At 52.1% G+C, this 22,955-nt stretch overlaps 16 non-coding genes across 16 annotated transcripts; all 16 read right to left on the bottom strand.

Annotated features, from left to right (window-relative positions):
* Window positions 1–922: 922 nt before the first annotated feature.
* On the bottom strand, window positions 923–1,041 carry LOC126273871 (5S ribosomal RNA). The gene has a single exon (XR_007549707.1). It is a non-coding gene; the product is annotated as a 5S ribosomal RNA (ribosomal RNA).
* A 1,279-nt stretch (window positions 1,042–2,320) lies between these two features.
* Window positions 2,321–2,439, bottom strand: LOC126273870 (5S ribosomal RNA). The gene has a single exon (XR_007549706.1). It is a non-coding gene; the product is annotated as a 5S ribosomal RNA (ribosomal RNA).
* A 1,279-nt stretch (window positions 2,440–3,718) lies between these two features.
* Window positions 3,719–3,837, bottom strand: LOC126273480 (5S ribosomal RNA). The gene has a single exon (XR_007549333.1). It is a non-coding gene; the product is annotated as a 5S ribosomal RNA (ribosomal RNA).
* Window positions 3,838–5,117: 1,280 nt separating this feature from the next.
* Window positions 5,118–5,236, bottom strand: LOC126273478 (5S ribosomal RNA). The gene has a single exon (XR_007549331.1). It is a non-coding gene; the product is annotated as a 5S ribosomal RNA (ribosomal RNA).
* Window positions 5,237–6,516: 1,280 nt separating this feature from the next.
* On the bottom strand, window positions 6,517–6,635 carry LOC126273869 (5S ribosomal RNA). Its single transcript, XR_007549705.1, has one exon. It is a non-coding gene; the product is annotated as a 5S ribosomal RNA (ribosomal RNA).
* A 1,279-nt stretch (window positions 6,636–7,914) lies between these two features.
* On the bottom strand, window positions 7,915–8,033 carry LOC126273868 (5S ribosomal RNA). The gene has a single exon (XR_007549704.1). It is a non-coding gene; the product is annotated as a 5S ribosomal RNA (ribosomal RNA).
* A 1,279-nt stretch (window positions 8,034–9,312) lies between these two features.
* Window positions 9,313–9,431, bottom strand: LOC126273867 (5S ribosomal RNA). The gene has a single exon (XR_007549703.1). It is a non-coding gene; the product is annotated as a 5S ribosomal RNA (ribosomal RNA).
* Window positions 9,432–10,710: 1,279 nt separating this feature from the next.
* LOC126273865 (5S ribosomal RNA) lies at window positions 10,711–10,829 on the bottom strand. The gene has a single exon (XR_007549701.1). It is a non-coding gene; the product is annotated as a 5S ribosomal RNA (ribosomal RNA).
* A 1,279-nt stretch (window positions 10,830–12,108) lies between these two features.
* Window positions 12,109–12,227, bottom strand: LOC126273476 (5S ribosomal RNA). The gene has a single exon (XR_007549330.1). It is a non-coding gene; the product is annotated as a 5S ribosomal RNA (ribosomal RNA).
* A 1,280-nt stretch (window positions 12,228–13,507) lies between these two features.
* On the bottom strand, window positions 13,508–13,626 carry LOC126273475 (5S ribosomal RNA). The gene has a single exon (XR_007549329.1). It is a non-coding gene; the product is annotated as a 5S ribosomal RNA (ribosomal RNA).
* A 1,280-nt stretch (window positions 13,627–14,906) lies between these two features.
* LOC126273474 (5S ribosomal RNA) lies at window positions 14,907–15,025 on the bottom strand. The gene has a single exon (XR_007549328.1). It is a non-coding gene; the product is annotated as a 5S ribosomal RNA (ribosomal RNA).
* A 1,280-nt stretch (window positions 15,026–16,305) lies between these two features.
* LOC126273473 (5S ribosomal RNA) lies at window positions 16,306–16,424 on the bottom strand. Its single transcript, XR_007549327.1, has one exon. It is a non-coding gene; the product is annotated as a 5S ribosomal RNA (ribosomal RNA).
* A 1,279-nt stretch (window positions 16,425–17,703) lies between these two features.
* Window positions 17,704–17,822, bottom strand: LOC126273864 (5S ribosomal RNA). The gene has a single exon (XR_007549700.1). It is a non-coding gene; the product is annotated as a 5S ribosomal RNA (ribosomal RNA).
* A 1,279-nt stretch (window positions 17,823–19,101) lies between these two features.
* On the bottom strand, window positions 19,102–19,220 carry LOC126275062 (5S ribosomal RNA). Its single transcript, XR_007550599.1, has one exon. It is a non-coding gene; the product is annotated as a 5S ribosomal RNA (ribosomal RNA).
* Window positions 19,221–20,500: 1,280 nt separating this feature from the next.
* On the bottom strand, window positions 20,501–20,619 carry LOC126273862 (5S ribosomal RNA). The gene has a single exon (XR_007549699.1). It is a non-coding gene; the product is annotated as a 5S ribosomal RNA (ribosomal RNA).
* A 1,279-nt stretch (window positions 20,620–21,898) lies between these two features.
* On the bottom strand, window positions 21,899–22,017 carry LOC126275061 (5S ribosomal RNA). Its single transcript, XR_007550598.1, has one exon. It is a non-coding gene; the product is annotated as a 5S ribosomal RNA (ribosomal RNA).
* Window positions 22,018–22,955: the final 938 nt, after the last annotated feature.

Here is a 22,955-nt window from a genome sequence, read left to right as displayed (position 1 = left end):
GGCGTAATTCGCACGGTGCATTCTTGGCTGTCCCCTTCCGTCCCGACTTGTCCCGACTTTGCTCGACTGCCGCTCGCTGCCGCTCGGGTCGCGGTCCATATGACAGCACAAGCTCGAGAAACATCTGCGAGATGGGCGCGGGCCGAACCGGCGTGTCCGAGGCGCCGTGTGCGGCCGTTCGGAGCTACCAGAGCCACTCTGTGCTGCGCCGTGCCGTGGAAAGGTGCGAAAACATGCACACACGACACAGGCTGTTCGACAAAGCATCCATCTCTTGTAGCGACGAAAGGTAAATTTTTGTTTACAAATTTGCCGTTGTGCACTGCTACAAAACAATATGCCCTGACGTATTTCACAACATTTCTGTCACTTCATACTGTTTTGTTATTTCCAGAGACTCTTTGGAAGTCTTCCTTGGCGCACTCTTTTCAAACTGAGTTCCTTAATATCGTATCTTACGATAGTTTACAATCAGTATGGAAGCATCTTTGTCACATGAGAAAGGTAGCATGAAAAAAGGGCTGGCAGGGGTAGTGACAAGAAAGCAAGAAATGAAGACAGCCAGAGTTCCCAGGCGGTCGCCGATCCGAATACTAACGTTGTTGCTTATCTTCAGTGGTCGGACAGGAACAGGTTTTTTTAATGTAGTTAGTTTTTGGAATTTAGCGCTCCTACAAAACAGTAGGCTCTGACGTATTTCAGGAGCACATCTGTCGATTCGCAGTGTTTCGTTATTTTCAACGACTTCCTAGCACTCTTCCTCCGCGCATTTTGTTCAAACTGAGTTCATTACTGTAATTTCGCATCTTACATTTAATACAGTGGTTTAAAATGCTTGTGGAAGCATCTTTTTCGCACCTGAGAGTTTGTATGAAAAGAGGGCTGGCAGGTGTAGTGACATAAAATTTAAAAGAAGAGAGGGAGCCAACAGCACCCGGTGTTCCCAGGCGGTCACCCATCCAAGTACTAACCGGGCCCGATGTTGCTTAACTTCGGTGATCGGACGAGAACCGGCGTATTCAACATGGTATGGCCGTTGGCGTCCTTATACTGTAGCCGCACGGCAGAAGAAGGCTTCGCCTCTCCTCCCAACACACGCAATCGCCGTTTTCGGTGGCGCATTTGACGCAAAGCACGTCCTTCCACCTCGAAGGCGACGCGCAGTGAGGCGCGCCGCCACGTGGGCCAAACGCACAACACAGCTGCTCGTTGCACCGCCTGTCATTCGTTTGGTTCGTGCGGCCTCCGACACTCGCGGGAGACGCACCTTATTATTGTTATCCGGCGCAGGGCTTGGGCGCGGCCGGGCGGCGGGGGGACTGCGCGGGGTGTGGCAGTGTCCTGCTGGACCGAGGGAAGCGTTCTCACCTGCCTGACACGCGTCGCGCTTCCAGATATTTGCGTAATTCGCACGGTGCATTCTCGCTGTCCCCTTCCGTCCCGACTTGTCCCGACTTTGCTCGACTGCCGCTCGCTGCCGCTCGGGTCACGGTCCATATGACAGCACAAGTACGAGAAGCATCTGCGAGATGGGCGCGGGCCGAACCGGCGTGTCCGAGGCGCCGTGTGCGGCCGTTCGGAGCTACCAGAGCCACTCTGTGCTGCGCCGTGCCGTGGAAAGGTGCGAAAACATGCACACAAGACACAGGCTGTTCGGCAAAGTATCCATCTCTTGTAGCGACGAAAGGTTAATTTTTGTTTACAAATTTGCCGTTGTGCACTGCTACAAAACAATATGCCCTGACGTATTTCACAACATTTCTGTCAATTCACACTGTTTTGTTATTTCCAGAGACTCTTTGGAAGTCTTCCTTGGCGCACTCTTTTCAAACTGAGTTCCTTAATATCGTATCTTACGATAGTTTACAATCAGTATGGAAGCATCTTTGTCACATGAGAAAGGTAGCATGAAAAAAGGGCTGGCAGGGGTAGTGACAAGAAAGCAAGAAATGAAGACAGCCAGAGTTCCCAGGCGGTCGCCGATCCGAATACTAACGTTGTTGCTTATCTTCAGTGGTCGGACAGGAACAGGTTTTTTTAATGTAGTTAGTTTTTGGAATTTAGCGCTCCTACAAAACAGTAGGCTCTGACGTATTTCAGGAGCACATCTGTCGATTCGCAGTGTTTCGTTATTTTCAACGACTTCCTAGCACTCTTCCTCCGCGCATTTTGTTCAAACTGAGTTCATTACTGTAATTTCGCATCTTACATTTAATACAGTGGTTTAAAATGCTTGTGGAAGCATCTTTTTCGCACCTGAGAGTTTGTATGAAAAGAGGGCTGGCAGGTGTAGTGACATAAAATTTAAAAGAAGAGAGGGAGCCAACAGCACCCGGTGTTCCCAGGCGGTCACCCATCCAAGTACTAACCGGGCCCGATGTTGCTTAACTTCGGTGATCGGACGAGAACCGGCGTATTCAACATGGTATGGCCGTTGGCGTCCTTATACTGTAGCCGCACGGCAGAAGAAGGCTTCGCCTCTCCTCCCAACACACGCAATCGCCGTTTTCGGTGGCGCATTTGACGCAAAGCACGTCCTTCCACCTCGAAGGCGACGCGCAGTGAGGCGCGCCGCCACGTGGGCCAAACGCACAACACAGCTGCTCGTTGCACCGCCTGTCATTCGTTTGGTTCGTGCGGCCTCCGACACTCGCGGGAGACGCACCTTATTATTGTTATCCGGCGCAGGGCTTGGGCGCGGCCGGGCGGCGGGGGGACTGCGCGGGGTGTGGCAGTGTCCTGCTGGACCGAGGGAAGCGTTCTCACCTGCCTGACACGCGTCGCGCTTCCAGATATTTGCGTAATTCGCACGGTGCATTCTCGCTGTCCCCTTCCGTCCCGACTTGTCCCGACTTTGCTCGACTGCCGCTCGCTGCCGCTCGGGTCACGGTCCATATGACAGCACAAGTACGAGAAGCATCTGCGAGATGGGCGCGGGCCGAACCGGCGTGTCCGAGGCGCCGTGTGCGGCCGTTCGGAGCTACCAGAGCCACTCTGTGCTGCGCCGTGCCGTGGAAAGGTGCGAAAACATGCACACACGACACAGGCTGTTCGACAAAGCATCCATCTCTTGTAGCGACGAAAGGTAAATTTTTGTTTACAAATTTGCCGTTGTGCACTGCTACAAAACAATATGCCCTGACGTATTTCACAACATTTCTGTCACTTCATACTGTTTTGTTATTTCCAGAGACTCTTTGGAAGTCTTCCTTGGCGCACTCTTTTCAAACTGAGTTCCTTAATATCGTATCTTACGATAGTTTACAATCAGTATGGAAGCATCTTTGTCACATGAGAAAGGTAGCATGAAAAAAGGGCTGGCAGGGGTAGTGACAAGAAAGCAAGAAATGAAGACAGCCAGAGTTCCCAGGCGGTCGCCGATCCGAATACTAACGTTGTTGCTTATCTTCAGTGGTCGGACAGGAACAGGTTTTTTTAATGTAGTTAGTTTTTGGAATTTAGCGCTCCTACAAAACAGTAGGCTCTGACGTATTTCAGGAGCACATCTGTCGATTCGCAGTGTTTCGTTATTTTCAACGACTTCCTAGCACTCTTCCTCCGCGCATTTTGTTCAAACTGAGTTCATTACTGTAATTTCGCATCTTACATTTAATACAGTGGTTTAAAATGCTTGTGGAAGCATCTTTTTCGCACCTGAGAGTTTGTATGAAAAGAGGGCTGGCAGGTGTAGTGACATAAAATTTAAAAGAAGAGAGGGAGCCAACAGCACCCGGTGTTCCCAGGCGGTCACCCATCCAAGTACTAACCGGGCCCGATGTTGCTTAACTTCGGTGATCGGACGAGAACCGGTGTATTCAACATGGTATGGCCGTTGGCGTCCTTATACTGTAGCCGCACGGCAGAAGAAGGCTTCGCCTCTCCTCCCAACACACGCAATCGCCGTTTTCGGTGGCGCATTTGACGCAAAGCACGTCCTTCCACCTCGAAGGCGACGCGCAGTGAGGCGCGCCGCCACGTGGGCCAAACGCACAACACAGCTGCTCGTTGCACCGCCTGTCATTCGTTTGGTTCGTGCGGCCTCCGACACTCGCGGGAGACGCACCTTATTATTGTTATCCGGCGCAGGGCTTGGGCGCGGCCGGGCGGCGGGGGGACTGCGCGGGGTGTGGCAGTGTCCTGCTGGACCGAGGGAAGCGTTCTCACCTGCCTGACACGCGTCGCGCTTCCAGATATTGGCGTAATTCGCACGGTGCATTCTCGGCTGTCCCCTTCCGTCCCGACTTGTCCCGACTTTGCTCGACTGCCGCTCGCTGCCGCTCGGGTCGCGGTCCATATGACAGCACAAGCTCGAGAAACATCTGCGAGATGGGCGCGGGCCGAACCGGCGTGTCCGAGGCGCCGTGTGCGGCCGTTCGGAGCTACCAGGGCAGCTCTGTGCTGCGCCGTGCCGTGGAAAGGTGCGAAAACATGCACACACTACACAGGCTGTTCGACAAAGCATCCATCTCTTGTAGCGACGAAAGGTAAATTTTTGTTTACAAATTTGCCGTTGTGCACTGCTACAAAACAATATGCCCTGACGTATTTCACAACATTTCTGTCACTTCATACTGTTTTGTTATTTCCAGAGACTCTTTGGAAGTCTTCCTTGGCGCACTCTTTTCAAACTGAGTTCCTTAATATCGTATCTTACGATAGTTTACAATCAGTATGGAAGCATCTTTGTCACATGAGAAAGGTAGCATGAAAAAAGGGCTGGCAGGGGTAGTGACAAGAAAGCAAGAAATGAAGACAGCCAGAGTTCCCAGGCGGTCGCCGATCCGAATACTAACGTTGTTGCTTATCTTCAGTGGTCGGACAGGAACAGGTTTTTTTAATGTAGTTAGTTTTTGGAATTTAGCGCTCCTACAAAACAGTAGGCTCTGACGTATTTCAGGAGCACATCTGTCGATTCGCAGTGTTTCGTTATTTTCAACGACTTCCTAGCACTCTTCCTCCGCGCATTTTGTTCAAACTGAGTTCATTACTGTAATTTCGCATCTTACGTTTAATACAGTGGTTTAAAATGCTTGTGGAAGCATCTTTTTCGCACCTGAGAGTTTGTATGAAAAGAGGGCTGGCAGGTGTAGTGACATAAAATTTAAAAGAAGAGAGGAAGCCAACAGCACCCGGTGTTCCCAGGCGGTCACCCATCCAAGTACTAACCGGGCCCGATGTTGCTTAACTTCGGTGATCGGACGAGAACCGGTGTATTCAACATGGTATGGCCGTTGGCGTCCTTATACTGTAGCCGCACGGCAGAAGAAGGCTTCGCCTCTCCTCCCAACACACGCAATCGCCGTTTTCGGTGGCGCATTTGACGCAAAGCACGTCCTTCCACCTCGAAGGCGACGCGCAGTGAGGCGCGCCGCCACGTGGGCCAAACGCACAACACAGCTGCTCGTTGCACCGCCTGTCATTCGTTTGGTTCGTGCGGCCTCCGACACTCGCGGGAGACGCACCTTATTATTGTTATCCGGCGCAGGGCTTGGGCGCGGCCGGGCGGCGTTGGGACTGCGCGGGGTGTGGCAGTGTCCTGCTGGACCGAGGGAAGCGTTCTCACCTGCCTGACACGCGTCGCGCTTCCAGATATTGGCGTAATTCGCACGGTGCATTCTTGGCTGTCCCCTTCCGTCCCGACTTGTCCCGACTTTGCTCGACTGCCGCTCGCTGCCGCTCGGGTCGCGGTCCATATGACAGCACAAGCTCGAGAAACATCTGCGAGATGGGCGCGGGCCGAACCGGCGTGTCCGAGGCGCCGTGTGCGGCCGTTCGGAGCTACCAGAGCCACTCTGTGCTGCGCCGTGCCGTGGAAAGGTGCGAAAACATGCACACACGACACAGGCTGTTCGACAAAGCATCCATCTCTTGTAGCGACGAAAGGTAAATTTTTGTTTACAAATTTGCCGTTGTGCACTGCTACAAAACAATATGCCCTGACGTATTTCACAACATTTCTGTCACTTCATACTGTTTTGTTATTTCCAGAGACTCTTTGGAAGTCTTCCTTGGCGCACTCTTTTCAAACTGAGTTCCTTAATATCGTATCTTACGATAGTTTACAATCAGTATGGAAGCATCTTTGTCACATGAGAAAGGTAGCATGAAAAAAGGGCTGGCAGGGGTAGTGACAAGAAAGCAAGAAATGAAGACAGCCAGAGTTCCCAGGCGGTCGCCGATCCGAATACTAACGTTGTTGCTTATCTTCAGTGGTCGGACAGGAACAGGTTTTTTTAATGTAGTTAGTTTTTGGAATTTAGCGCTCCTACAAAACAGTAGGCTCTGACGTATTTCAGGAGCACATCTGTCGATTCGCAGTGTTTCGTTATTTTCAACGACTTCCTAGCACTCTTCCTCCGCGCATTTTGTTCAAACTGAGTTCATTACTGTAATTTCGCATCTTACATTTAATACAGTGGTTTAAAATGCTTGTGGAAGCATCTTTTTCGCACCTGAGAGTTTGTATGAAAAGAGGGCTGGCAGGTGTAGTGACATAAAATTTAAAAGAAGAGAGGGAGCCAACAGCACCCGGTGTTCCCAGGCGGTCACCCATCCAAGTACTAACCGGGCCCGATGTTGCTTAACTTCGGTGATCGGACGAGAACCGGCGTATTCAACATGGTATGGCCGTTGGCGTCCTTATACTGTAGCCGCACGGCAGAAGAAGGCTTCGCCTCTCCTCCCAACACACGCAATCGCCGTTTTCGGTGGCGCATTTGACGCAAAGCACGTCCTTCCACCTCGAAGGCGACGCGCAGTGAGGCGCGCCGCCACGTGGGCCAAACGCACAACACAGCTGCTCGTTGCACCGCCTGTCATTCGTTTGGTTCGTGCGGCCTCCGACACTCGCGGGAGACGCACCTTATTATTGTTATCCGGCGCAGGGCTTGGGCGCGGCCGGGCGGCGGGGGGACTGCGCGGGGTGTGGCAGTGTCCTGCTGGACCGAGGGAAGCGTTCTCACCTGCCTGACACGCGTCGCGCTTCCAGATATTTGCGTAATTCGCACGGTGCATTCTCGCTGTCCCCTTCCGTCCCGACTTGTCCCGACTTTGCTCGACTGCCGCTCGCTGCCGCTCGGGTCACGGTCCATATGACAGCACAAGTACGAGAAGCATCTGCGAGATGGGCGCGGGCCGAACCGGCGTGTCCGAGGCGCCGTGTGCGGCCGTTCGGAGCTACCAGAGCCACTCTGTGCTGCGCCGTGCCGTGGAAAGGTGCGAAAACATGCACACAAGACACAGGCTGTTCGGCAAAGTATCCATCTCTTGTAGCGACGAAAGGTTAATTTTTGTTTACAAATTTGCCGTTGTGCACTGCTACAAAACAATATGCCCTGACGTATTTCACAACATTTCTGTCAATTCACACTGTTTTGTTATTTCCAGAGACTCTTTGGAAGTCTTCCTTGGCGCACTCTTTTCAAACTGAGTTCCTTAATATCGTATCTTACGATAGTTTACAATCAGTATGGAAGCATCTTTGTCACATGAGAAAGGTAGCATGAAAAAAGGGCTGGCAGGGGTAGTGACAAGAAAGCAAGAAATGAAGACAGCCAGAGTTCCCAGGCGGTCGCCGATCCGAATACTAACGTTGTTGCTTATCTTCAGTGGTCGGACAGGAACAGGTTTTTTTAATGTAGTTAGTTTTTGGAATTTAGCGCTCCTACAAAACAGTAGGCTCTGACGTATTTCAGGAGCACATCTGTCGATTCGCAGTGTTTCGTTATTTTCAACGACTTCCTAGCACTCTTCCTCCGCGCATTTTGTTCAAACTGAGTTCATTACTGTAATTTCGCATCTTACATTTAATACAGTGGTTTAAAATGCTTGTGGAAGCATCTTTTTCGCACCTGAGAGTTTGTATGAAAAGAGGGCTGGCAGGTGTAGTGACATAAAATTTAAAAGAAGAGAGGGAGCCAACAGCACCCGGTGTTCCCAGGCGGTCACCCATCCAAGTACTAACCGGGCCCGATGTTGCTTAACTTCGGTGATCGGACGAGAACCGGCGTATTCAACATGGTATGGCCGTTGGCGTCCTTATACTGTAGCCGCACGGCAGAAGAAGGCTTCGCCTCTCCTCCCAACACACGCAATCGCCGTTTTCGGTGGCGCATTTGACGCAAAGCACGTCCTTCCACCTCGAAGGCGACGCGCAGTGAGGCGCGCCGCCACGTGGGCCAAACGCACAACACAGCTGCTCGTTGCACCGCCTGTCATTCGTTTGGTTCGTGCGGCCTCCGACACTCGCGGGAGACGCACCTTATTATTGTTATCCGGCGCAGGGCTTGGGCGCGGCCGGGCGGCGGGGGGACTGCGCGGGGTGTGGCAGTGTCCTGCTGGACCGAGGGAAGCGTTCTCACCTGCCTGACACGCGTCGCGCTTCCAGATATTTGCGTAATTCGCACGGTGCATTCTCGCTGTCCCCTTCCGTCCCGACTTGTCCCGACTTTGCTCGACTGCCGCTCGCTGCCGCTCGGGTCACGGTCCATATGACAGCACAAGTACGAGAAGCATCTGCGAGATGGGCGCGGGCCGAACCGGCGTGTCCGAGGCGCCGTGTGCGGCCGTTCGGAGCTACCAGAGCCACTCTGTGCTGCGCCGTGCCGTGGAAAGGTGCGAAAACATGCACACAAGACACAGGCTGTTCGGCAAAGTATCCATCTCTTGTAGCGACGAAAGGTTAATTTTTGTTTACAAATTTGCCGTTGTGCACTGCTACAAAACAATATGCCCTGACGTATTTCACAACATTTCTGTCAATTCACACTGTTTTGTTATTTCCAGAGACTCTTTGGAAGTCTTCCTTGGCGCACTCTTTTCAAACTGAGTTCCTTAATATCGTATCTTACGATAGTTTACAATCAGTATGGAAGCATCTTTGTCACATGAGAAAGGTAGCATGAAAAAAGGGCTGGCAGGGGTAGTGACAAGAAAGCAAGAAATGAAGACAGCCAGAGTTCCCAGGCGGTCGCCGATCCGAATACTAACGTTGTTGCTTATCTTCAGTGGTCGGACAGGAACAGGTTTTTTTAATGTAGTTAGTTTTTGGAATTTAGCGCTCCTACAAAACAGTAGGCTCTGACGTATTTCAGGAGCACATCTGTCGATTCGCAGTGTTTCGTTATTTTCAACGACTTCCTAGCACTCTTCCTCCGCGCATTTTGTTCAAACTGAGTTCATTACTGTAATTTCGCATCTTACATTTAATACAGTGGTTTAAAATGCTTGTGGAAGCATCTTTTTCGCACCTGAGAGTTTGTATGAAAAGAGGGCTGGCAGGTGTAGTGACATAAAATTTAAAAGAAGAGAGGGAGCCAACAGCACCCGGTGTTCCCAGGCGGTCACCCATCCAAGTACTAACCGGGCCCGATGTTGCTTAACTTCGGTGATCGGACGAGAACCGGCGTATTCAACATGGTATGGCCGTTGGCGTCCTTATACTGTAGCCGCACGGCAGAAGAAGGCTTCGCCTCTCCTCCCAACACACGCAATCGCCGTTTTCGGTGGCGCATTTGACGCAAAGCACGTCCTTCCACCTCGAAGGCGACGCGCAGTGAGGCGCGCCGCCACGTGGGCCAAACGCACAACACAGCTGCTCGTTGCACCGCCTGTCATTCGTTTGGTTCGTGCGGCCTCCGACACTCGCGGGAGACGCACCTTATTATTGTTATCCGGCGCAGGGCTTGGGCGCGGCCGGGCGGCGGGGGGACTGCGCGGGGTGTGGCAGTGTCCTGCTGGACCGAGGGAAGCGTTCTCACCTGCCTGACACGCGTCGCGCTTCCAGATATTTGCGTAATTCGCACGGTGCATTCTCGCTGTCCCCTTCCGTCCCGACTTGTCCCGACTTTGCTCGACTGCCGCTCGCTGCCGCTCGGGTCGCGGTCCATATGACAGCACAAGTACGAGAAGCATCTGCGAGATGGGCGCGGGCCGAACCGGCGTGTCCGAGGCGCCGTGTGCGGCCGTTCGGAGCTACCAGAGCCACTCTGTGCTGCGCCGTGCCGTGGAAAGGTGCGAAAACATGCACACAAGACACAGGCTGTTCGGCAAACTATCCATCTCTTGTAGCGACGAAAGGTTAATTTTTGTTTACAAATTTGCCGTTGTGCACTGCTACAAAACAATATGCCCTGACGTATTTCACAACATTTCTGTCAATTCACACTGTTTTGTTATTTCCAGAGACTCTTTGGAAGTCTTCCTTGGCGCACTCTTTTCAAACTGAGTTCCTTAATATCGTATCTTACGATAGTTTACAATCAGTATGGAAGCATCTTTGTCACATGAGAAAGGTAGCATGAAAAAAGGGCTGGCAGGGGTAGTGACAAGAAAGCAAGAAATGAAGACAGCCAGAGTTCCCAGGCGGTCGCCGATCCGAATACTAACGTTGTTGCTTATCTTCAGTGGTCGGACAGGAACAGGTTTTTTTAATGTAGTTAGTTTTTGGAATTTAGCGCTCCTACAAAACAGTAGGCTCTGACGTATTTCAGGAGCACATCTGTCGATTCGCAGTGTTTCGTTATTTTCAACGACTTCCTAGCACTCTTCCTCCGCGCATTTTGTTCAAACTGAGTTCATTACTGTAATTTCGCATCTTACATTTAATACAGTGGTTTAAAATGCTTGTGGAAGCATCTTTTTCGCACCTGAGAGTTTGTATGAAAAGAGGGCTGGCAGGTGTAGTGACATAAAATTTAAAAGAAGAGAGGGAGCCAACAGCACCCGGTGTTCCCAGGCGGTCACCCATCCAAGTACTAACCGGGCCCGATGTTGCTTAACTTCGGTGATCGGACGAGAACCGGCGTATTCAACATGGTATGGCCGTTGGCGTCCTTATACTGTAGCCGCACGGCAGAAGAAGGCTTCGCCTCTCCTCCCAACACACGCAATCGCCGTTTTCGGTGGCGCATTTGACGCAAAGCACGTCCTTCCACCTCGAAGGCGACGCGCAGTGAGGCGCGCCGCCACGTGGGCCAAACGCACAACACAGCTGCTCGTTGCACCGCCTGTCATTCGTTTGGTTCGTGCGGCCTCCGACACTCGCGGGAGACGCACCTTATTATTGTTATCCGGCGCAGGGCTTGGGCGCGGCCGGGCGGCGGGGGGACTGCGCGGGGTGTGGCAGTGTCCTGCTGGACCGAGGGAAGCGTTCTCACCTGCCTGACACGCGTCGCGCTTCCAGATATTTGCGTAATTCGCACGGTGCATTCTCGCTGTCCCCTTCCGTCCCGACTTGTCCCGACTTTGCTCGACTGCCGCTCGCTGCCGCTCGGGTCGCGGTCCATATGACAGCACAAGTACGAGAAGCATCTGCGAGATGGGCGCGGGCCGAACCGGCGTGTCCGAGGCGCCGTGTGCGGCCGTTCGGAGCTACCAGAGCCACTCTGTGCTGCGCCGTGCCGTGGAAAGGTGCGAAAACATGCACACAAGACACAGGCTGTTCGGCAAAGTATCCATCTCTTGTAGCGACGAAAGGTTAATTTTTGTTTACAAATTTGCCGTTGTGCACTGCTACAAAACAATATGCCCTGACGTATTTCACAACATTTCTGTCACTTCACACTGTTTTGTTATTTCCAGAGACTCTTTGGAAGTCTTCCTTGGCGCACTCTTTTCAAACTGAGTTCCTTAATATCGTATCTTACGATAGTTTACAATCAGTATGGAAGCATCTTTGTCACATGAGAAAAGTAGCATGAAAAAAGGGCTGGCAGGGGTAGTGACAAGAAAGCAAGAAATGAAGACAGCCAGAGTTCCCAGGCGGTCGCCGATCCGAATACTAACGTTGTTGCTTATCTTCAGTGGTCGGACAGGAACAGGTTTTTTTAATGTAGTTAGTTTTTGGAATTTAGCGCTCCTACAAAACAGTAGGCTCTGACGTATTTCAGGAGCACATCTGTCGATTCGCAGTGTTTCGTTATTTTCAACGACTTCCTAGCACTCTTCCTCCGCGCATTTTGTTCAAACTGAGTTCATTACTGTAATTTCGCATCTTACGTTTAATACAGTGGTTTAAAATGCTTGTGGAAGCATCTTTTTCGCACCTGAGAGTTTGTATGAAAAGAGGGCTGGCAGGTGTAGTGACATAAAATTTAAAATAAGAGAGGAAGCCAACAGCACCCGGTGTTCCCAGGCGGTCACCCATCCAAGTACTAACCGGGCCCGATGTTGCTTAACTTCGGTGATCGGACGAGAACCGGTGTATTCAACATGGTATGGCCGTTGGCGTCCTTATACTGTAGCCGCACGGCAGAAGAAGGCTTCGCCTCTCCTCCCAACACACGCAATCGCCGTTTTCGGTGGCGCATTTGACGCAAAGCACGTCCTTCCACCTCGAAGGCGACGCGCAGTGAGGCGCGCCGCCACGTGGGCCAAACGCACAACACAGCTGCTCGTTGCACCGCCTGTCATTCGTTTGGTTCGTGCGGCCTCCGACACTCGCGGGAGACGCACCTTATTATTGTTATCCGGCGCAGGGCTTGGGCGCGGCCGGGCGGCGGGGGGACTGCGCGGGATGTGGCAGTGTCCTGCTGGACCGAGGGAAGCGTTCTCACCTGCCTGACACGCGTCGCGCTTCCAGATATTGGCGTAATTCGCACGGTGCATTCTCGGCTGTCCCCTTCCGTCCCGACTTGTCCCGACTTTGCTCGACTGCCGCTCGCTGCCGCTCGGGTCGCGGTCCATATGACAGCACAAGCTCGAGAAACATCTGCGAGATGGGCGCGGGCCGAACCGGCGTGTCCGAGGCGCCGTGTGCGGCCGTTCGGAGCTACCAGAGCCACTCTGTGCTGCGCCGTGCCGTGGAAAGGTGCGAAAACATGCACACACGACACAGGCTGTTCGACAAAGCATCCATCTCTTGTAGCGACGAAAGGTAAATTTTTGTTTACAAATTTGCCGTTGTGCACTGCTACAAAACAATATGCCCTGACGTATTTCACAATATTTCTGTCACTTCATACTGTTTTGTTATTTCCAGAGACTCTTTGGAAGTCTTCCTTGGCGCACTCTTTTCAAACTGAGTTCCTTAATATCGTATCTTACGATAGTTTAAAATCAGTATGGAAGCATCTTTGTCACATGAGAAAGGTAGCATGAAAAAAGGGCTGGCAGGGGTAGTGACAAGAAAGCAAGAAATGAAGACAGCCAGAGTTCCCAGGCGGTCGCCGATCCGAATACTAACGTTGTTGCTTATCTTCAGTGGTCGGACAGGAACAGGTTTTTTTAATGTAGTTAGTTTTTGGAATTTAGCGCTCCTACAAAACAGTAGGCTCTGACGTATTTCAGGAGCACATCTGTCGATTCGCAGTGTTTCGTTATTTTCAACGACTTCCTAGCACTCTTCCTCCGCGCATTTTGTTCAAACTGAGTTCATTACTGTAATTTCGCATCTTACATTTAATACAGTGGTTTAAAATGCTTGTGGAAGCATCTTTTTCGCACCTGAGAGTTTGTATGAAAAGAGGGCTGGCAGGTGTAGTGACATAAAATTTAAAATAAGAGAGGAAGCCAACAGCACCCGGTGTTCCCAGGCGGTCACCCATCCAAGTACTAACCGGGCCCGATGTTGCTTAACTTCGGTGATCGGACGAGAACCGGTGTATTCAACATGGTATGGCCGTTGGCGTCCTTATACTGTAGCCGCACGGCAGAAGAAGGCTTCGCCTCTCCTCCCAACACACGCAATCGCCGTTTTCGGTGGCGCATTTGACGCAAAGCACGTCCTTCCACCTCGAAGGCGACGCGCAGTGAGGCGCGCCGCCACGTGGGCCAAACGCACAACACAGCTGCTCGTTGCACCGCCTGTCATTCGTTTGGTTCGTGCGGCCTCCGACACTCGCGGGAGACGCACCTTATTATTGTTATCCGGCGCAGGGCTTGGGCGCGGCCGGGCGGCGGGGGGACTGCGCGGGGTGTGGCAGTGTCCTGCTGGACCGAGGGAAGCGTTCTCACCTGCCTGACACGCGTCGCGCTTCCAGATATTGGCGTAATTCGCACGGTGCATTCTCGGCTGTCCCCTTCCGTCCCGACTTGTCCCGACTTTGCTCGACTGCCGCTCGCTGCCGCTCGGGTCGCGGTCCATATGACAGCACAAGCTCGAGAAACATCTGCGAGATGGGCGCGGGCCGAACCGGCGTGTCCGAGGCGCCGTGTGCGGCCGTTCGGAGCTACCAGGGCAGCTCTGTGCTGCGCCGTGCCGTGGAAAGGTGCGAAAACATGCACACACGACACAGGCTGTTCGACAAAGCATCCATCTCTTGTAGCGACGAAAGGTAAATTTTTGTTTACAAATTTGCCGTTGTGCACTGCTACAAAACAATATGCCCTGACGTATTTCACAACATTTCTGTCACTTCATACTGTTTTGTTATTTCCAGAGACTCTTTGGAAGTCTTCCTTGGCGCACTCTTTTCAAACTGAGTTCCTTAATATCGTATCTTACGATAGTTTACAATCAGTATGGAAGCATCTTTGTCACATGAGAAAGGTAGCATGAAAAAAGGGCTGGCAGGGGTAGTGACAAGAAAGCAAGAAATGAAGACAGCCAGAGTTCCCAGGCGGTCGCCGATCCGAATACTAACGTTGTTGCTTATCTTCAGTGGTCGGACAGGAACAGGTTTTTTTAATGTAGTTAGTTTTTGGAATTTAGCGCTCCTACAAAACAGTAGGCTCTGACGTATTTCAGGAGCACATCTGTCGATTCGCAGTGTTTCGTTATTTTCAACGACTTCCTAGCACTCTTCCTCCGCGCATTTTGTTCAAACTGAGTTCATTACTGTAATTTCGCATCTTACATTTAATACAGTGGTTTAAAATGCTTGTGGAAGCATCTTTTTCGCACCTGAGAGTTTGTATGAAAAGAGGGCTGGCAGGTGTAGTGACATAAAATTTAAAATAAGAGAGGAAGCCAACAGCACCCGGTGTTCCCAGGCGGTCACCCATCCAAGTACTAACCGGGCCCGATGTTGCTTAACTTCGGTGATCGGACGAGAACCGGTGTATTCAACATGGTATGGCCGTTGGCGTCCTTATACTGTAGCCGCACGGCAGAAGAAGGCTTCGCCTCTCCTCCCAACACACGCAATCGCCGTTTTCGGTGGCGCATTTGACGCAAAGCACGTCCTTCCACCTCGAAGGCGACGCGCAGTGAGGCGCGCCGCCACGTGGGCCAAACGCACAACACAGCTGCTCGTTGCACCGCCTGTCATTCGTTTGGTTCGTGCGGCCTCCGACACTCGCGGGAGACGCACCTTATTATTGTTATCCGGCGCAGGGCTTGGGCGCGGCCGGGCGGCGGGGGGACTGCGCGGGGTGTGGCAGTGTCCTGCTGGACCGAGGGAAGCGTTCTCACCTGCCTGACACGCGTCGCGCTTCCAGATATTGGCGTAATTCGCACGGTGCATTCTCGGCTGTCCCCTTCCGTCCCGACTTGTCCCGACTTTGCTCGACTGCCGCTCGCTGCCGCTCGGGTCGCGGTCCATATGACAGCACAAGCTCGAGAAACATCTGCGAGATGGGCGCGGGCCGAACCGGCGTGTCCGAGGCGCCGTGTGCGGCCGTTCGGAGCTACCAGGGCAGCTCTGTGCTGCGCCGTGCCGTGGAAAGGTGCGAAAACATGCACACACGACACAGGCTGTTCGACAAAGCATCCATCTCTTGTAGCGACGAAAGGTAAATTTTTGTTTACAAATTTGCCGTTGTGCACTGCTACAAAACAATATGCCCTGACGTATTTCACAACATTTCTGTCACTTCATACTGTTTTGTTATTTCCAGAGACTCTTTGGAAGTCTTCCTTGGCGCACTCTTTTCAAACTGAGTTCCTTAATATCGTATCTTACGATAGTTTACAATCAGTATGGAAGCATCTTTGTCACATGAGAAAGGTAGCATGAAAAAAGGGCTGGCAGGGGTAGTGACAAGAAAGCAAGAAATGAAGACAGCCAGAGTTCCCAGGCGGTCGCCGATCCGAATACTAACGTTGTTGCTTATCTTCAGTGGTCGGACAGGAACAGGTTTTTTTAATGTAGTTAGTTTTTGGAATTTAGCGCTCCTACAAAACAGTAGGCTCTGACGTATTTCAGGAGCACATCTGTCGATTCGCAGTGTTTCGTTATTTTCAACGACTTCCTAGCACTCTTCCTCCGCGCATTTTGTTCAAACTGAGTTCATTACTGTAATTTCGCATCTTACATTTAATACAGTGGTTTAAAATGCTTGTGGAAGCATCTTTTTCGCACCTGAGAGTTTGTATGAAAAGAGGGCTGGCAGGTGTAGTGACATAAAATTTAAAATAAGAGAGGAAGCCAACAGCACCCGGTGTTCCCAGGCGGTCACCCATCCAAGTACTAACCGGGCCCGATGTTGCTTAACTTCGGTGATCGGACGAGAACCGGTGTATTCAACATGGTATGGCCGTTGGCGTCCTTATACTGTAGCCGCACGGCAGAAGAAGGCTTCGCCTCTCCTCCCAACACACGCAATCGCCGTTTTCGGTGGCGCATTTGACGCAAAGCACGTCCTTCCACCTCGAAGGCGACGCGCAGTGAGGCGCGCCGCCACGTGGGCCAAACGCACAACACAGCTGCTCGTTGCACCGCCTGTCATTCGTTTGGTTCGTGCGGCCTCCGACACTCGCGGGAGACGCACCTTATTATTGTTATCCGGCGCAGGGCTTGGGCGCGGCCGGGCGGCGGGGGGACTGCGCGGGGTGTGGCAGTGTCCTGCTGGACCGAGGGAAGCGTTCTCACCTGCCTGACACGCGTCGCGCTTCCAGATATTTGCGTAATTCGCACGGTGCATTCTCGCTGTCCCCTTCCGTCCCGACTTGTCCCGACTTTGCTCGACTGCCGCTCGCTGCCGCTCGGGTCGCGGTCCATATGACAGCACAAGTACGAGAAGCATCTGCGAGATGGGCGCGGGCCGAACCGGCGTGTCCGAGGCGCCGTGTGCGGCCGTTCGGAGCTACCAGAGCCACTCTGTGCTGCGCCGTGCCGTGGAAAGGTGCGAAAACATGCACACAAGACACAGGCTGTTCGGCAAAGTATCCATCTCTTGTAGCGACGAAAGGTTAATTTTTGTTTACAAATTTGCCGTTGTGCACTGCTACAAAACAATATGCCCTGACGTATTTCACAACATTTCTGTCAATTCACACTGTTTTGTTATTTCCAGAGACTCTTTGGAAGTCTTCCTTGGCGCACTCTTTTCAAACTGAGTTCCTTAATATCGTATCTTACGATAGTTTACAATCAGTATGGAAGCATCTTTGTCACATGAGAAAGGTAGCATGAAAAAAGGGCTGGCAGGGGTAGTGACAAGAAAGCAAGAAATGAAGACAGCCAGAGTTCCCAGGCGGTCGCCGATCCGAATACTAACGTTGTTGCTTATCTTCAGTGGTCGGACAGGAACAGGTTTTTTTAATGTAGTTAGTTTTTGGAATTTAGCGCTCCTACAAAACAGTAGGCTCTGACGTATTTCAGGAGCACATCTGTCGATTCGCAGTGTTTCGTTATTTTCAACGACTTCCTAGCACTCTTCCTCCGCGCATTTTGTTCAAACTGAGTTCATTACTGTAATTTCGCATCTTACATTTAATACAGTGGTTTAAAATGCTTGTGGAAGCATCTTTTTCGCACCTGAGAGTTTGTATGAAAAGAGGGCTGGCAGGTGTAGTGACATAAAATTTAAAAGAAGAGAGGGAGCCAACAGCACCCGGTGTTCCCAGGCGGTCACCCATCCAAGTACTAACCGGGCCCGATGTTGCTTAACTTCGGTGATCGGACGAGAACCGGCGTATTCAACATGGTATGGCCGTTGGCGTCCTTATACTGTAGCCGCACGGCAGAAGAAGGCTTCGCCTCTCCTCCCAACACACGCAATCGCCGTTTTCGGTGGCGCATTTGACGCAAAGCACGTCCTTCCACCTCGAAGGCGACGCGCAGTGAGGCGCGCCGCCACGTGGGCCAAACGCACAACACAGCTGCTCGTTGCACCGCCTGTCATTCGTTTGGTTCGTGCGGCCTCCGACACTCGCGGGAGACGCACCTTATTATTGTTATCCGGCGCAGGGCTTGGGCGCGGCCGGGCGGCGGGGGGACTGCGCGGGGTGTGGCAGTGTCCTGCTGGACCGAGGGAAGCGTTCTCACCTGCCTGACACGCGTCGCGCTTCCAGATATTTGCGTAATTCGCACGGTGCATTCTCGCTGTCCCCTTCCGTCCCGACTTGTCCCGACTTTGCTCGACTGCCGCTCGCTGCCGCTCGGGTCGCGGTCCATATGACAGCACAAGTACGAGAAGCATCTGCGAGATGGGCGCGGGCCGAACCGGCGTGTCCGAGGCGCCGTGTGCGGCCGTTCGGAGCTACCAGAGCCACTCTGTGCTGCGCCGTGCCGTGGAAAGGTGCGAAAACATGCACACAAGACACAGGCTGTTCGGCAAAGTATCCATCTCTTGTAGCGACGAAAGGTTAATTTTTGTTTACAAATTTGCCGTTGTGCACTGCTACAAAACAATATGCCCTGACGTATTTCACAACATTTCTGTCACTTCACACTGTTTTGTTATTTCCAGAGACTCTTTGGAAGTCTTCCTTGGCGCACTCTTTTCAAACTGAGTTCCTTAATATCGTATCTTACGATAGTTTACAATCAGTATGGAAGCATCTTTGTCACATGAGAAAAGTAGCATGAAAAAAGGGCTGGCAGGGGTAGTGACAAGAAAGCAAGAAATGAAGACAGCCAGAGTTCCCAGGCGGTCGCCGATCCGAATACTAACGTTGTTGCTTATCTTCAGTGGTCGGACAGGAACAGGTTTTTTTAATGTAGTTAGTTTTTGGAATTTAGCGCTCCTACAAAACAGTAGGCTCTGACGTATTTCAGGAGCACATCTGTCGATTCGCAGTGTTTCGTTATTTTCAACGACTTCCTAGCACTCTTCCTCCGCGCATTTTGTTCAAACTGAGTTCATTACTGTAATTTCGCATCTTACGTTTAATACAGTGGTTTAAAATGCTTGTGGAAGCATCTTTTTCGCACCTGAGAGTTTGTATGAAAAGAGGGCTGGCAGGTGTAGTGACATAAAATTTAAAATAAGAGAGGAAGCCAACAGCACCCGGTGTTCCCAGGCGGTCACCCATCCAAGTACTAACCGGGCCCGATGTTGCTTAACTTCGGTGATCGGACGAGAACCGGTGTATTCAACATGGTATGGCCGTTGGCGTCCTTATACTGTAGCCGCACGGCAGAAGAAGGCTTCGCCTCTCCTCCCAACACACGCAATCGCCGTTTTCGGTGGCGCATTTGACGCAAAGCACGTCCTTCCACCTCGAAGGCGACGCGCAGTGAGGCGCGCCGCCACGTGGGCCAAACGCACAACACAGCTGCTCGTTGCACCGCCTGTCATTCGTTTGGTTCGTGCGGCCTCCGACACTCGCGGGAGACGCACCTTATTATTGTTATCCGGCGCAGGGCTTGGGCGCGGCCGGGCGGCGGGGGGACTGCGCGGGATGTGGCAGTGTCCTGCTGGACCGAGGGAAGCGTTCTCACCTGCCTGACACGCGTCGCGCTTCCAGATATTGGCGTAATTCGCACGGTGCATTCTCGGCTGTCCCCTTCCGTCCCGACTTGTCCCGACTTTGCTCGACTGCCGCTCGCTGCCGCTCGGGTCGCGGTCCATATGACAGCACAAGCTCGAGAAACATCTGCGAGATGGGCGCGGGCCGAACCGGCGTGTCCGAGGCGCCGTGTGCGGCCGTTCGGAGCTACCAGAGCCACTCTGTGCTGCGCCGTGCCGTGGAAAGGTGCGAAAACATGCACACACGACACAGGCTGTTCGACAAAGCATCCATCTCTTGTAGCGACGAAAGGTAAATTTTTGTTTACAAATTTGCCGTTGTGCACTGCTACAAAACAATATGCCCTGACGTATTTCACAATATTTCTGTCACTTCATACTGTTTTGTTATTTCCAGAGACTCTTTGGAAGTCTTCCTTGGCGCACTCTTTTCAAACTGAGTTCCTTAATATCGTATCTTACGATAGTTTAAAATCAGTATGGAAGCATCTTTGTCACATGAGAAAGGTAGCATGAAAAAAGGGCTGGCAGGGGTAGTGACAAGAAAGCAAGAAATGAAGACAGCCAGAGTTCCCAGGCGGTCGCCGATCCGAATACTAACGTTGTTGCTTATCTTCAGTGGTCGGACAGGAACAGGTTTTTTTAATGTAGTTAGTTTTTGGAATTTAGCGCTCCTACAAAACAGTAGGCTCTGACGTATTTCAGGAGCACATCTGTCGATTCGCAGTGTTTCGTTATTTTCAACGACTTCCTAGCACTCTTCCTCCGCGCATTTTGTTCAAACTGAGTTCATTACTGTAATTTCGCATCTTACATTTAATACAGTGGTTTAAAATGCTTGTGGAAGCATCTTTTTCGCACCTGAGAGTTTGTATGAAAAGAGGGCTGGCAGGTGTAGTGACATAAAATTTAAAAGAAGAGAGGGAGCCAACAGCACCCGGTGTTCCCAGGCGGTCACCCATCCAAGTACTAACCGGGCCCGATGTTGCTTAACTTCGGTGATCGGACGAGAACCGGCGTATTCAACATGGTATGGCCGTTGGCGTCCTTATACTGTAGCCGCACGGCAGAAGAAGGCTTCGCCTCTCCTCCCAACACACGCAATCGCCGTTTTCGGTGGCGCATTTGACGCAAAGCACGTCCTTCCACCTCGAAGGCGACGCGCAGTGAGGCGCGCCGCCACGTGGGCCAAACGCACAACACAGCTGCTCGTTGCACCGCCTGTCATTCGTTTGGTTCGTGCGGCCTCCGACACTCGCGGGAGACGCACCTTATTATTGTTATCCGGCGCAGGGCTTGGGCGCGGCCGGGCGGCGGGGGGACTGCGCGGGGTGTGGCAGTGTCCTGCTGGACCGAGGGAAGCGTTCTCACCTGCCTGACACGCGTCGCGCTTCCAGATATTTGCGTAATTCGCACGGTGCATTCTCGCTGTCCCCTTCCGTCCCGACTTGTCCCGACTTTGCTCGACTGCCGCTCGCTGCCGCTCGGGTCGCGGTCCATATGACAGCACAAGTACGAGAAGCATCTGCGAGATGGGCGCGGGCCGAACCGGCGTGTCCGAGGCGCCGTGTGCGGCCGTTCGGAGCTACCAGAGCCACTCTGTGCTGCGCCGTGCCGTGGAAAGGTGCGAAAACATGCACACAAGACACAGGCTGTTCGGCAAAGTATCCATCTCTTGTAGCGACGAAAGGTTAATTTTTGTTTACAAATTTGCCGTTGTGCACTGCTACAAAACAATATGCCCTGACGTATTTCACAACATTTCTGTCACTTCACACTGTTTTGTTATTTCCAGAGACTCTTTGGAAGTCTTCCTTGGCGCACTCTTTTCAAACTGAGTTCCTTAATATCGTATCTTACGATAGTTTACAATCAGTATGGAAGCATCTTTGTCACATGAGAAAAGTAGCATGAAAAAAGGGCTGGCAGGGGTAGTGACAAGAAAGCAAGAAATGAAGACAGCCAGAGTTCCCAGGCGGTCGCCGATCCGAATACTAACGTTGTTGCTTATCTTCAGTGGTCGGACAGGAACAGGTTTTTTTAATGTAGTTAGTTTTTGGAATTTAGCGCTCCTACAAAACAGTAGGCTCTGACGTATTTCAGGAGCACATCTGTCGATTCGCAGTGTTTCGTTATTTTCAACGACTTCCTAGCACTCTTCCTCCGCGCATTTTGTTCAAACTGAGTTCATTACTGTAATTTCGCATCTTACGTTTAATACAGTGGTTTAAAATGCTTGTGGAAGCATCTTTTTCGCACCTGAGAGTTTGTATGAAAAGAGGGCTGGCAGGTGTAGTGACATAAAATTTAAAATAAGAGAGGAAGCCAACAGCACCCGGTGTTCCCAGGCGGTCACCCATCCAAGTACTAACCGGGCCCGATGTTGCTTAACTTCGGTGATCGGACGAGAACCGGTGTATTCAACATGGTATGGCCGTTGGCGTCCTTATACTGTAGCCGCACGGCAGAAGAAGGCTTCGCCTCTCCTCCCAACACACGCAATCGCCGTTTTCGGTGGCGCATTTGACGCAAAGCACGTCCTTCCACCTCGAAGGCGACGCGCAGTGAGGCGCGCCGCCACGTGGGCCAAACGCACAACACAGCTGCTCGTTGCACCGCCTGTCATTCGTTTGGTTCGTGCGGCCTCCGACACTCGCGGGAGACGCACCTTATTATTGTTATCCGGCGCAGGGCTTGGGCGCGGCCGGGCGGCGGGGGGACTGCGCGGGATGTGGCAGTGTCCTGCTGGACCGAGGGAAGCGTTCTCACCTGCCTGACACGCGTCGCGCTTCCAGATATTGGCGTAATTCGCACGGTGCATTCTCGGCTGTCCCCTTCCGTCCCGACTTGTCCCGACTTTGCTCGACTGCCGCTCGCTGCCGCTCGGGTCGCGGTCCATATGACAGCACAAGCTCGAGAAACATCTGCGAGATGGGCGCGGGCCGAACCGGCGTGTCCGAGGCGCCGTGTGCGGCCGTTCGGAGCTACCAGAGCCACTCTGTGCTGCGCCGTGCCGTGGAAAGGTGCGAAAACATGCACACACGACACAGGCTGTTCGACAAAGCATCCATCTCTTGTAGCGACGAAAGGTAAATTTTTGTTTACAAATTTGCCGTTGTGCACTGCTACAAAACAATATGCCCTGACGTATTTCACAATATTTCTGTCACTTCATACTGTTTTGTTATTTCCAGAGACTCTTTGGAAGTCTTCCTTGGCGCACTCTTTTCAAACTGAGTTCCTTAATATCGTATCTTACGATAGTTTAAAATCAGTATGGAAGCATCTTTGTCACATGAGAAAGGTAGCATGAAAAAAGGGCTGGCAGGGGTAGTGACAAGAAAGCAAGAAATGAAGACAGCCAGAGTTCCCAGGCGGTC

This window comes from Schistocerca gregaria, chromosome 5 (genome assembly GCF_023897955.1).
Source record: "Schistocerca gregaria isolate iqSchGreg1 chromosome 5, iqSchGreg1.2, whole genome shotgun sequence".
In the NCBI taxonomy this organism is placed as follows: domain Eukaryota; kingdom Metazoa; phylum Arthropoda; class Insecta; order Orthoptera; family Acrididae; genus Schistocerca; species Schistocerca gregaria.
The sequence above is the reverse complement of the archived record's forward strand: the minus strand, read 5'-3'. Positions and strand labels throughout refer to the sequence as shown.